The 14,663-nt window shown below is 46.8% G+C and overlaps 1 long non-coding RNA gene across 1 annotated transcript; it reads right to left on the reverse strand.

Annotated features, from left to right (window-relative positions):
- Positions 1-252: 252 nt before the first annotated feature.
- LOC123281751 (uncharacterized) lies at positions 253-8,534 on the reverse strand. Its single transcript, XR_011494979.1, has 4 exons — positions 8,461-8,534; positions 3,969-4,178; positions 3,559-3,749; positions 253-325 (listed from the first exon to the last, which is right to left on the reverse strand). It is a non-coding gene; the product is annotated as an uncharacterized lncRNA (long non-coding RNA).
- Positions 8,535-14,663: the final 6,129 nt, after the last annotated feature.

A 14,663-nucleotide genomic window follows, 5' to 3' on the forward strand; every position in this document is an offset into this window, starting at 1 on the left:
TTCTATAAGTGTACCTATCAAAGGGCTATCACCAGAGAATGCTTCATGATATAATAATATTTGGAGAATAATGCCTTTTATGATCCAACTGACCTAAAAGAACAGCCATCAAGGCAATCATCACTCCTAGTGTTTCTTCACTGGTGAGGCGTCTACATTTCTGGGAGTAATGAGATGAAACACAACAAAGAAACCACTGAAGCTAAGCAGCATAGTCAACAATAGTTCTGGGAAATGGGAGTGATCTCAAGGAACAAAATAACTGAACTCACCTGTAGGCAAGTCAGAGGAAGCTCTGCTCAATTACTCAAGAACACTCTGTCATCTGTGCAAGGAAAGGAGCCATAAGATGGGTGAACCATATCATTGCACTGAAAGAATGTGCAATAAAGCTGGAAATTAAATTGATACTGAAGGAGCTTTTTGATACTTGTATCATTCAGGGTGCATGCAGGAAACAGAAACTACTTTAAGCATCTCCACTAGAAAGGGCTTTACTATAGGAAATTAGACGTCCACAGAATTATTGCAAGGGCTAGTAGAATGGAGTTTGGTGTCTGCTGCTAGACTCAGGCTCAGGGTCAGGCCTCAGCAGATGTAGTCCAGGGATGGGGGAACTGCAGGAAATTCTGGCTGTCTCCGTGCCCCTGACCATGAGGTTGGTGACTAGGCAGTGCAAAGTGCCTTTTGGCCACTGGAAAAACTGATGCCTGCCAGGGCCTGGAGTTGCTACTAATGCAGGAAAATAAATATACGAAATGTCCCTGCTGCCCTTCACTACCCCTTCTGCCTTTCAAATCTCATGCAACTGCATTACATTGATGGAACTTAAATCAATTCTAGAACCGTGGCATCAAGGGAGTTTTGGAAACGTTCTTTTTAGCCCTCTCAAATATGGGAAGTACTGCAACACAAGAAAGAATGTACAAGGGGATGGAAATGGGTGTTGAGTGTAAATAGATGACATTTGGTGAAGTCCCCAAGCAGGAATTTCATTGAGCAATACTTGTGCATGTGACAATCAGGGAGTCACGTAATGCTTATGAGTACTTTAGGAATGCTTTGTTAGTGAAAATCACTTATACTTGCTTGTCCAGTATCCTTCCTCCGTTTGTATATAAATACATTCTTCTCTGGGATCATGGACTACTGTCAATCTCCCATCCCCTCCCTTAGCCTATGCTGTGGCCACCTTGTTTAATTAACTCTATCACTTTCTCCACCCATCCTTCCCTCCCTTCTTCCCTTCCCCCCCACTCTCTGTCTCTGTCTCTGTATCTCTCATTATTTTTTGGTTCTGGTGCTTCCTGAAGTTCTATTTTCCCTCAATTTTATATGTCATTCCATAGCCTTTAAAGATATTTCTTTTGCTTATGTTAACAAAAGGCAGTTTCTGTTTCTAGCAACCAGATAGCCACTTGTAAGAATTTCTATCTCCTTCTTACCTATCAAAAGTCAAGCAAGGGGGCCAGCCCCGTGGCTGAGTGGTAGGTTAGCATGTTCTGCTGCAAGTGGCCCAGTGTTTCATCAGTTTGGATCCTGGGCGCGGACATGGCGCCGCTCATCCAGCCACATTGAGGCGGCATCCCACATGCCACAACTGGAAGGACCCACAACTAAGAATATACAACCAAGTACCGGGGGGCTTTGGGGAGAAAAAGGAAAACATAAAATCTTTAAAAAAAAAAAAAGTCAAGCAAGTTGTGAGATATATGTCCTGGGTTTTGCAGAGGAGTTCTAATGGCATATGATCTTATTCTCTTCAAATAAAAATGATTGTTAGATTTTTAACTAGTTTGCTTTGTTTATACCTCATAAAAGTTTTCCAAAAATGATACCATAAATCAGAAAATATGGCGTCCTGAGCTTCATGTCACTTTGGACATATGAATAGGTAAGGCATAGGTATGCAGGGCCACAAGCTAGACAGCTGATGACCGTATCAGCTGCTGAAGGCCCAGGCAGGGAAGAGAAATTTGATGAAGCAGCACTCTCAAGAAACATTAATAATCCAATGAAGATCTGATATTAGCCCGAATCTGGAAATGAGCTATAGTAGAAGTAGCTCCTGCCTTCTACACTTTCTGTAATTTCTTTCCAGGCCTTCTTAGGAGAGACAGGCTTATGCCTATGACATCTTCTGATCCTCTGAGAAATGACAATAATGCAACAACAAAGTCCCAGATCCATTGATATTTCCACATTCATAACATTTATTTTTCAGAGCTGCTAGGAGTTACCAAATATGAGATAAAGCCTCTGGACAAAATGGCACCAGAAAACCTCTTTGCCCTTCCTGATTATGTGCTGATAGTAGGGGACCTGTGGATGGCCACTGTCTCACTGTGCTAACATGTTCTTCCCTCTGTGTGAGTGCATTCCTGATGTCTCCCTGTGATTCCAACTTTCCTCCTCTTACAAGAACCCCAGTCAGACAGGATTAGGGCTCCCCCTTAGTGGCCTCATGTAACTTTAATCACCACTTTAAAGTCCTTGTCTCCAAATACAATCACCTTCCGAGGTGCTAAGTGTTAGGTCTTCCACATATGAATTTTGGGAGGATACAATTAAGCCCATAATGGTAACAAGGATTCAAAGAAGCCCAACTTTTGGTACAACTTACTTAAGGTCTCTGAACCTCAGTTTATTCATCTGTGAAGTGGGTATAGAACAACGCAACTCCTGGGGCTATTGGGAGTATGAAAAGGGATGAGCCGTGTAGAATGTCTAGCCTGTGCCTGGGACATGTGAAGTGTGTGTGCATTAAAGCCTTATGCCCCTGAGTCAGGCAGTCATTTTGGTTACCGTTTAACTCAGCTGCTGGGATGCTCATTCAACAGCACCATCTTCCTCTGATTTTACCTTCTTGATCATGAAGCCTAAGTTGTTACCCAAAGCCAGTGCATTTCAGAGCCAGGATTTCCATCTAGGCCTGTGTGATTCCAGGCTCATTCTGCCTTTCTGCATGGATGGGGGCTGAAGGGGTAGGGGAGGTGCTAAACTGGCGAGGAGAAGTTACCTGCAGGCCCTGAGCTTCTTTGGATACAACCTGCCCCTAGAACTTAAAAGTCTCCCCATATTTGCATCTGTATCCCCCACCTCTACTGGGTCCTAGAGGAGAGGGCAGTAGATACTGAGCTTCTCAAATCCAGGACTGTTTTCAGTACCAAGCCAAGGGTGGAGTCAGCTCTGGAACTCAGCAGTGTGCCTAAAGCCCCTGTGCCTCACCACCGTAGTACAAGCTTCTGAGTTTCATAGGACTTGCAGGAGCACAGGTATAGAGTATCAAGAGCCAAGACTCCGAACACAAAGAGCCTGCATTTTACTCAGCCTTATCGATGAATTCATTTATCAGTTGCATATTGGTTTTAGCCTCTCTCTGGTGCCTCAGTTTCCTCATTTGAAAGAAATAATACCTACCTCATGGGGGAATTGCAAGGATTCAAAGAGTTAACATTTAGAAAGCACTTAGAAGATTGCTTGGAATATAGGAAGCACTATATAATTGTTAGCTATTAATAATAAAAATAACGTTATTAGCAATATTATTATACTTACTCCATATGAATTCTCACCCCATACAAATTGTGGGCTTCTGGAGGAGAAGGTTAGCATGCCTGAGGCAAAGTCATCCGTTCCGTTCGAAGCCAGGGAACAAGCGGGTAAGGAACATGACCCAGGATCGGACATCCGCAGACCTGGTGGACAGGCTGTGCCAGAGACCGAGGCAGGGTGGAATCCCACTGATCCTGGGGATGGAGGAAAGGGAGGATATTTTCGGGGTCTGCTTCTGAAAGCCATGAAAAGAGTAAGCCGGCCACCCATTAAATGGCCTAAATTCAGACAGGTCCAATAAGGCCCTGGGGAAAACCGCGCCGCCCCGCCCCGCCCACCCCAACGACCCCCCCTAACTCCCCACCCCCCCCCCCCCCCCCCCCCCCGCCCACCGCCCCGCCACAAACACGCACTTTGTTCCAGAGGCCGCAGGACTGCCTCAGGCGATACACAAACTGGGACCTGGAGGCCCGGGGCAGTACAGTGATCCTGAATCCGTGTTTCAGATCTCAGAAGTGCTCCAGACACCCGTGGGAAACTCCAAAAGTTGGCGATCGGTCCTGCTACCAGTCCTGCACAGCTACGAGTGGCTTCACGGAGGGTGCTCCATAACCGGCTTGAAGCTGAGGATGCAAAGGCAGACAAGAAGATGAAAAGGCAGGCCGCCCTGCTCGCTGTGGCCCGCCAGTCTCCTCAAGGTATCCTGAGGGAGAGGGGGCATATGCCATGGGTGAGTAACCCCGGCCCCCACCGAGGGGCCAGGAGGCCACCCACAATGTCGGGGGCTAATCGGTGTGCGGACTGCCAAGAGGAAGGGCGTTGGAGGCAGGATTGTCCGAACCGGCCCCAGGGAGGGAAGGGATCGAAGAAGACCGAGCCGTGGCAGTTTCCCTTGACCACAGATGAGCTAAGTATGTTCAGCTTCTTGACCAGTAAATGATATGATGTGTCTAAAGGGATGGCTGTTTTTTCTTCTTTGGATTCTTTACATTGGATGCATGGCCAGCAGCCTCTCTGATAAACTATGGCGACAAGAAACGGACGCTTTTGAATGGGGCAAGCTGGACACCGTGGTGAAAATTTCGCCCCCATGCTTCAAAGCAGTAGCTGCCACCTGCTTGTTAATCAAGAAAGCAAAAAAATTGGCTATAGACCTACCTATGAGGGTTTGGACTCTTACATCAATTCTCTAGTCTACCAGTGACTGATGAGGCCTCTGGCTATCCCAAAATAGAATACTGCACTATCAAGTTATGATGCTAGATTCCCTTCAGACTTCTTTAAAATCCTGTCATATCTTAAACTCTGCTGCCCTTTTACTTGATTCCAATGGGTCTTTAAGCCATGCTTGCCCAGAAGTTACCTCCAGCCACAGAGGTCTCCAAAGTGAATCATGGATGTTAAACATGGGCCAGAGATGCTTAAAGTGTTAGAAGTGGTACAGGTCCCCCAGAAAGTAGCTGGGATCCATGGTAAAGCCCTTCAAAGGACATAACGTGGCAGCTGCAGCTGCAAAAATGGCCACTCCATCAGGAGAGCTTCTCTAGCTACCATTAATTTCCACACTGCCCTCATGTGAACTTACACCTTCTGTGAACTTACTACAGATGAAGTGAGGGAAGCTACTACACAGCATTATCAGTGGTCCCCAATAGTCAAGGGCTGGAAGACAAACAAACGAGGGAAGGTTTATGTCCCCAAATACCTTTAGTGTGCTCGTGCCAACTTAACTCGCAAGGATTCAAACCACTTTGATTTTGGTAACACCGTGACCTCACAGAGACCACCTCTGATCTCATAGAGGCCCCTTCTGTCCTCACTGACAGACAGAGATCTCAGCTGACCTAACAGAGACATCCCCTGACACTTTAGACACTCCCCTTGACCACACAGAGACATCCCATGCCCACACAGAGACTTGTCTGACCACCCAGAGACCTCCACTGACCTCATAGTGAACCCCTCTTCCCTCAAAGTGAGGTCTCCTGATTTCACAGAGAACTCCCTGAACACACAAAGAACTCCCATGATTTCCAAGAGACCTCTAGTAACATTATAGAGACCCCCCTCTGACCTCACCGAGACCTGATATCACAGAGGCCAACCATTTCCTCAACAAGATCCCCTACAACACGGTGAGAACTCCACTAATTTCATGGAAACCTCAAGTGACTCTCACCAGATCTAGGACCTCAGGGAAATGAAGAGAGGATGGTGGGTGCACCCGCCCCTCCCCAACTGACTGACAAATCCCATGGGTCTTATTGACTGTTAGCACTCTGGAAGCCCCACTCCATGGAGGGAAAACCCTTCTTTCTATCTATGCATGCACAGCAAAGGTGACTGGCCTCAGAAAGGCCCTTGGGCTTGCTGAGGGACAGGTCCTTGTGGCACTGAAAGTGTGGGGGAGCCCACTGGTGGTGGCCGGGTGCAGATGCTGGTGAAATGGGATTCCCAACTTCTACAACTGTGTCTCACATCCCCTTCTCCCCTTCTGCTCAGGTCCCACTCCCATCCTTTGAAAATAGTTTTCTGCCCCTCTTTGCCCATCAGGAGCCAGCGGGCAGGGCAAGGCTATCCCTCCTGCATGCTGATCATCCGGGGCCTCCTTTATTGTTTGACAGAACAAGGCCTCCCATCAGGAGGAACTTTTCAACACAGGGAGCAGTAAATGTTTGACAAGTCAACAGGGCTCAGGAATGCTAGCCAAAGGAGTTTGGCCACACTAGGCATGCCAAGCCCCCTGCGGAAATAGTGGGGAAATTGGCAGGCCTGCCCTTCCAGGGGCAGGCACCTCCCTTCACTCTGGAGTCACTAAAGCCATGCCCTCCTGCTGCCCAGAGCTCTACTCTTGAGAGAAATCCATGACTAAGGTCCAAGGTAGGTCTTCCTCTGGCCATCTCCCTGGGTGCACTGTGGCAGGGCACAGAGAGAGGTGTATCCTCTGGAGGAGCCTGCTTTGTCTGAAGGAGGCCAGCCATTCCAGCTTCCTGGGATGAGTCTCTGTCTGGGGTCTAGTATGGGGAAAAGGGCCCTGAGACCTGAAAGTACCCTGGCAGTTGTCATCGGCCTGGTTGGAGCAGGAGGCTGCCAGGCAGCTAGTGTGCCCAAACTGTGTCTCAGCCCCTCCACATTCTGGCACCCCCCAGCCCAGGCCGGGCTCCCGAGGGAGGATGATGAACTTGGCAGCAGCCGGTGCAAGGGCACCAGCAGCAGGGGTGGTGTCCCACAGCCTCCTGGGATGCATTGGGTGGGGTGGCTCCCCCTGTAGTGTGGCATGTGGAGTGGGCTGACTCTGGTCATCTCTGGGGCAGGGATCCACCTCAGCTCAACAGAGGCAAATACAACAAATGACACTTGGAGAGGAGGTCAGGGATCTTCATGCCCCTGCCTCAGGGTAATTCCTCTTGCCCAACGACTCCTATCAGACCCAATCCCAACATACCCAGGTCCAGATTTGAGACCACAGTGGTGAACTTGGAACCTACTTCTTACTTCCCTGTCCAGCCTACTGTGGTGGTGTTCTTGGTGGTTGGGAAATGGCACTGGCGGTGGCTGCAGTGGTAAAGGCCATGGTGGCAGCTGCTTCCCAGACATCTGGCATCTTGGGGACCCGAGGAGTGCATCATTGGTGTACCCACACTCTCCCCAGCCCCCCATCTCTCCCATCTGTCCTAGTGACTCTCACCACTCCAGGAGCCCTGCTTTTCTCACTTACAGCCATCTCTTTGCACTTGTTTAAATTACATGACCTTGAAACCTCCCTCCATAAGCTATTCAGATCAAAATCCTCCCTGGAACCTTCTGAGTTGGCTGAGAACAGTTCAGCAAAGTCCACAACATTCTCCGAAGTTAGAGGCAAGATTTTCATCTTGAACTTCCTGGACACACCCCTGGGCTCCTAAGCAGGCTTCATCTGACCTTAATTATGGATTTCAGGCCATCCCCTTCTGTCTGTTTGAATCTGGTCTGCCTACCAGTATTTCATGTTCTGGAGAATATCTTGGGTATTTTCCAGGTGAAACTTCAGTGTTTCCTCATGGCTTTGCTGCCTCAGTTGGTCCAAGAGCTTACAGAGGTGGGCCTCCTGGGCCCACGTGACTTCACATATGTTAAGTCACTGTGAACCTGTGAGTGAAACATCTCACACTAGTTCTGTTCAATGGGTTCTTCCCCAATGTGAGATTTCTGCTTATTGGAGGAGCTAAGAGGCACTTAAAAGACTGCCCACAGATGTTCATTTGTTCTTTTCTCTATGTATGAATTCTGGCTAATCAGTCAGTCATAGTTCCTGGTTAAAAACCTTCCTCATGTAAGTTACATATGCACGGTGTGTTACTCTCTTGCATGCATTGAGATTTCTTCTTCTTTTGTTTTTTTTTGAGGAAGATTAGCCCTGAGCTAGCATCTGCTGCCAATCCTCTTTTTGCTAAGGAAGACTGGCCTTGAGCTAACATCTGTGTCCATCTTCCTCTACTTTATATGTGGGACGTCTGCCATAGAATGGCCTGCCAAGTGGTCCCATGTCTGCACTGGGGATCCAAACTTGTGAAGCCTGGGCCACTGAAGTGGAACGTGTGAACTTAACTGTTGTGCCGCTGGACCAGCCCAGAGATTTCTTCTTTATAACACCTCAACTGTACAGTTGGTTAATTTTGTAACTTCATTGTGTTTCATAGACTAGGTATTTGAGCCGTGTTTATACAATTGTCCTTTTATAAGAATTCAGGTTGTAGCTCTGAGCTCAGGTCAATATCTTTCCTAAATTAAAATTATGCAAAACTTTCTGCTGGGATGGCACTTACTCCCAACTCAAATTATAGTCCCGTTATTGTGCTTTACTAGTAATCATCCCATTCCCAGGCCTCTAATGTAGGGGACCAGGGTTCAACCCAAGAAACTTACCCTCACTGTGCAGTTAGATGGATCCTTCCTGCAGGTATCTGGTATAGGTACCATTTCTTGGTTTTAAAGGTTACTTCTCCTGCCTAAAGTAAATTAACAAATAAATTTCTCAAGAGGCATTAGGGAACCAAAGTGTTGTACAGCATGCAAGGCAAATATTGACCCTTACACAGGGCAAGAATGTGAAATGGAGCAATGCACTAGTGTCTAGAAACATGTTTTAGGGCACTGTCAATTACAAAATGTTTTCAAGATTGAAGAGAAAACTAAGACGGATTTTGGTAAGGTTATGAGAGAAGAAATCATCAAGGGGAAGGGATGAGGGCAAAGTTCACAATATGAAACTTTCAATCCAAAGAGGACATAAACTATGAATAAAAGACATTGATAGGGGCTGGCCCTGTGGCCGAGTGGTTAAGTTCGCGCGCTCTGCTGCAGGTGGCCCAGTGTTTCGTCGGTTCGAATCCTGGGCGCGGACATGGCACTGCTCGTCAGACCACGCTGAGGCAGCGTCCCACATGCCACAACTAGAGGAACCCACAAAGAAGAATACACAACTATGTACTGGGGGCTTTGGGGAGAAAAAGGAAAAAATAAAATCTTTAAAAAAAAAAAAAAAGACATTGATAAATGCTAGGAATAATGACAACATTGAGAATTTTTCCCCACTGGATTCCCATACTTTCCTGAAAAGACCATGGACTTAAGGAAATCTGCAGTTGGCATTACCAAGGTCCTGATCCCTCACTGACTAGGCTTTTCCTCATAGTGAACACACATGCCTGGAGCTTACCCAGCCTCAGGCCTTGTGGGAATCCCCTTTCTTCCCTCCACAACTCCTCTCCTTGCTCCAATGGGAAATTGTGTCTTATTTGCAGAGCTGCCACCCTGTTCATGGGGAAAAGCCACTTGAATTTTGAACTGTCTTTTAGGAACCATACATATTCCTCAAGTAAAGGACAGGATCTCAATGAACAACTAAGTGAGCATTGAAGAAAACCTTGTAAGTCCTTGAGCAGGACGTGGAAACTTCTCTGGATACTTGTTGAGTAATAAATCCTTATAGACAGACTCAACAACAGAGAGAAGATGAATGATGTTCTCCAGCATCACATCTCTGTATAGCTTTTGCCAAGATGCGCCCACCAAGGCCTATTCTTCCTGGGTGAAGCCCAGAACCACATCCATGAAGGTCGCTGATTCCTAAAACATTGTGGACATTCTGGTTCAGACAGGGACATCTCTACCAGAGTCCAGGGGCAGAAAGTTGACATGATAGAGTTGGGGAAATGAGGCTGTAGGTATAGAAAGCTCAAGTCCTCTTTGGGGTTCTAGCCAAATGCTTCCCTGTGCTGATCTGGCATGTGTTATTCTTGCATAACCGCAAACGTATATACAGTCTGTACACAGCCTTAATACATACTAGCTTTATTATTAAGGAATATCACATGATGTGCAATGTGAAATAAACTGGACATTTCCCAAAAATATGGTAAATCTCATTTACAGACTGGCGCGTTTAATACAGTTTATTGGTTGTCAACTTAAGAATACATAACTAGATTCTCCTCACCAATTTAAAGTGAATCAAAGACTCATCACATAGCAGGCAATATCAATTGCCTGTGACATATAACTGTGATTATGTGTAAACATTTCCCCTATAGGAACCTTACCTTTCTCCTTTGTGAAATGGTTTAACAACCTCTTACAAATGTTGACCGATCCAATGAGCTAATTTGCAAAGCACTTCTTTTGCATCAAACACTCAATACACATAAGTAATAAGTATGTTATTTGAATGAAGCCATGCTAACCATTCTGCAGAATGGAACAGACTTAGAGAACCCGGATCGGCAGGTACAGCCTCTGTCTCTTATCTGTACACATTCCCTGTGTTCACTACAAGGTAGAAGGACAGATGGTCCAGAAACACAACCCAAGGTTCCCTGATACTTCTATACAGAAGGATGGCCCTAGCCTGCCCCACCTGCACTGAGGCTTCCATTGTCAATTTTCTCTGGGACCTCCAAGCATCCATTATCATTTAGTTTAGTCCTATGCATCTGATAACAGGTAACAGCAGCCTCTCAATTGTATATGGTCACTCCAGGAGACCCCAAATGGCCACAGAACCCTCCACCCCATCCCCCACCCTGCCCCTCATCCCCTGCATGCTGAGCTGTGCTCACCCCTCCCCAGCTCTGACCCCCCCCAAAGTGAGTCTGACCCACCTGAAGAGTCCACAGCCGCCCCATAGAGACAGCAGGCGAGCCTGAGACCAAGTCTGAGAAGTCTGAGCGTGACAGTGGTGCCTGCCATAAGACTTGGACGCCTGTGGCGTCAGGAACGCCCCCTTCACGCCTCACCCAGGCTGAAGGCCCCACCCCAAAGATTCAGGGCAACCGCAAATTGCAGCAGCAGACCCACTGCTCCATGGCCTGAGGGCTGAAAGGAGTCGCAGTCACTCCTGCTTACAGCTCTTAGGAAAGCACCGGTGTATCAACCCTTTCCTCCATCATGCCCGTTGCCACGCACATCACGCTGTGCGCTCCTTCACAGCCCTCCCCTCACGCCCCTCCCCACGCCCACCACGCTCTGCGCTCCTTCACGGCCCTCCCCTTCCTCCTACACGGCCCTCCCCTTCCTCCTTCATGACCCTCCCCTTCCTCCTGGCGCCCTCCACACTCTGACGCTGCAGCCATGCTGCCGGGCTAAAGCAGGTTTAATTAATGGCGCCTGAGGCCAGCTCCTGAGGCAGCTTGAAACCCAGCAAAAGCTCCCTGGCTGATAAAAGCTCAGTGGCTAAAATGGAAATACTGGGACCCGGGTAGGTGGAACTTGCATTTTCAAAGCCACCTTTCCCTCCATCCCCTCCATCTGGTCGGGGTGCTGGAACCCTCACAGTGGAGAACTCCCGGCTGAGGGGTCTACACTTTGGTCATGCCTCATAGAAGAACAGCCCCAGCCATAGTATTAAAAGGAGGAAACATCACAGCGGACAGCTCTAATTCCTGCACTATAGACAGGAAACGCAGAAGCCCAGTAAGTGAACCCCTAAGCCCCTTCTCTGAGGCCCTACTCAGTGGGTCCACAGGACCTCCTTACCCACCATGGGCCTCTTGGCCTAGTTAACACAGGCAACAGGACAAGAAGTTCCCAGTGTTTTTTCCCAAAATGTTAGTGTGGTTTTATCTAGGTCACTGTATTTTGGGGTCTCTTTGTTAGAACAGCTTAACCTACACCTTAGCTAATATACCCTTCCCCAGGTCATCTGACTGATAAATCAGATGGAAATCTTCATTGTTACACAACATTGACCGTGTTCCAGATGCTTGCCACTTTCAATTTCACTGTTAGGTAGTACTTATTAGAAGTTTTTGGGTGAAAAGTAAAATTCACAAAGCCCAGCGTATGAAGAGTGTGCTGTTAAATGATTCCTCCAGAATCTCCAGATGTTCTTTTAGGATTAAGACAGGCCATCAGAGAATTGCACACCTGGGCTGTCTTGATCTGGTTCCTTGGAGAATTGCTCTGTGGATCTGAGCCTTGGCCCCGCGCCATCGGCCCAGACTGAGGAGTGCCGCAAACAACCCCGTGAGCCCTACTCCTTCCTTGCCTGGAGGATGTGATTGAGGTTGTGCCTTTGCTGCCCTTTGTGTGGACCCAAGAAAGAAGTTTCTTTCAGACCTTGTACCAGGAATAATCGTGCTTCTCCTGAGCAACTGGATTGTTTTGTTTTTGTGAACACTCTAAATTGTGTAACTGTCTGTGTCTTTCAAAGCCATCTAAAATCCTTTGGGAACAAGACAGGGTATAAAATAAAGCTATTCAGAGTTTAGACCAAGCTCCCTATTTAATGCATTATATTCCTTTTGGAAAAGTCGCTTCATTTGGCTGACTTTCTTTGCTCGTAAGTTAGAGATAATGAGTTCTTCCTGTGAAGAGAGTGTAAATTAATATTTTTAAAGCACTCAGAGTTCCCTCAATGCAAGTCATTATGGAAACTAACACTAATATTTAATTTCTTTACATCTCTGCTATTTTGTAATTCCCTCTCTTTTTATGTCATTCCTGAACTTTGCTTGCTCATTCATTTACTTGGCAAATTTGAGGATGTAACAGTGCACCAAACACCCTGGAAGGATACAGATTAAAAAGTCTGGATTGCACTTTCCAGGAGCATGAAGAGTTGAGAGTGTATTTTCCACTAAATTAGAGATTTAGATAACAAGAAAAACAATAAATGAATAAGTAAATAAATATCTTACTTATAAAATTCTGTGGTTGCAGTGAAGAAAAGAAATAGGGAACAGTGGGAAAGGATGACAGTTCTTGAGGTGGAGACAACTTTCAAGCAAAGCCGTGGTGAATAAAAAGGAACAACTGTGCTAAGAGCTGGGGATATAAGTCTTAAGGCATGAGAGGGTTTGGCAGGGTGATGGATCTGAAAACAGACAGTGGCATGACAGTAAGCAAGGACAAAGGAGGAGTTTGGAGAGAAGGTCAGGGACCAGGCCATTTAGGGCCTTAAAGGCCAGAGCATGGGGCCTGTATGTTCTCTTACCTTCCATAGGATGCCTCTTGAAGCACTTTATGGGCCAGAGTGACGTGGTATGAGTGAGGTTTTAAGGAGATAATATTGCTTGTATCTCTAGTGTGAGATAATCTCACGTAATAAGGGAAATGTTGAGGCGAGGTAAGCACTGAGGGTAGGATAGGGGAACACAGAGGAGGCGTCCTCTGGGAGTTCTCAATTTGGTTGTTGAGCAAGACTTCCTGAAGTATATGGTGGCTGAGCTGAGATTGGAGAAATGAGTAAGAGTTCGCCAAGGGAAGGGAAGGAGGGGTGAACTAGACAGTGAGCTACATGACTGAATGTACAGAGATATGTGACAGCACGGTAAGGATGCTGCTGTATTTAAGCATCAAGTAAAACAGAGTATGAGGGGAGATGAAGCTGGAGAGGAGGCTAAAGATTGGATCATGGAGAAGCTTGAGTGTCGAATACTTTCTTCGCCATTCCATGGCTGGCAGGTGGGAGGGAGCTGGGTCCCACCTTCTAACATTTTTCTGAGAATTATTTGTGAAAATAATTGCTGCAACCTCTTAAATAAAAGCTTACTTCCCCCATACTTTCTTTGAAATAAGACCTCTTGGAGTACAGGTGGCCGTGAGCAACTCTTCTGCAACCTGAAATGGAGCGGTTGGGAGAAGGTCTTCACCTTTGCCTGTACCTTGTCACCTCCTATCACCACCTCCTCCTTTCCCTGGCTCTTGTCATCTCCAGACCTCTGCAGGGGGAGTTGCTGGTGGGTACCCATCCCACTTCCTAATGAATGTACGTGTGCTTAGTAAAATGCTGACAGATATGACGTGTTATGATAAGTGCTAATGGCACTAGATTTAGAGTCAGGGGCTGGTCCTAGGCCTTCTGCTTAGTAGGTGAGTGACCTGAGCAGGTCACTTGATTCCTGCGAGCTATTTCCTCACATATATATAAAGGGGGATGTATCTACCTCCCTGAGTTGTTGTGAGGATTAAATGAAAAATTGAATATATGCAAAGTGCTTACACAGTGCCTGCTTAGTAAACTATAAGTGTTATTGTTGTCCATAGTAGGGAAGTAATAATCAAAAGGGAAAGCAGACTCAGTTCTTTTCTGAACACTGATCATGGAAGACTAGGAAATGGAGAAGCTACTGAAAAAAAAATAAGGTAATTGACCTTGGCTAAATCACTTAACTCGTTTCCTCATCCAAACTGTGGGGGTTACAATTTCCCTTTTGTGTAATGTATTGGATATTTATAAGGAATAGATGTTATTATAGATGCGAAAATTTTTTGGAAACTGAGTATTTTCTTGGTTTGCTTACAACGTTAATCTGGATCCTCCAAGAAATGACAAGCATTTTGGCGGGGAAATATTTCAGCGAGAAATTGTGGTGGAAGTTAGAGAAGCTGGCAGGGCTGTCAGACTGTGATGGAGGTCTGACTTGAGGAAAGGAAAGTTTGGCAAGGGGGGACAACCTTGAACCAAAGTCAACCAATAGAGGAATCCTGCAGCTCACATCTTTCAGGGAGTGGGCAGCCAAGCTATCCCTGCTGAGCTCAGTAATGGGCTGGGAAGAGCTTGTGGGAAGCGTGGCCTCAGCACAAAGAAGTGATGGATTTCAGAGCAGCAGCTGGGGCCATTGGTCAGT

Source organism: Equus asinus, chromosome 17 (genome assembly GCF_041296235.1).
Source record: "Equus asinus isolate D_3611 breed Donkey chromosome 17, EquAss-T2T_v2, whole genome shotgun sequence".
NCBI classification, from domain to species: Eukaryota; Metazoa; Chordata; class Mammalia; order Perissodactyla; family Equidae; genus Equus; species Equus asinus.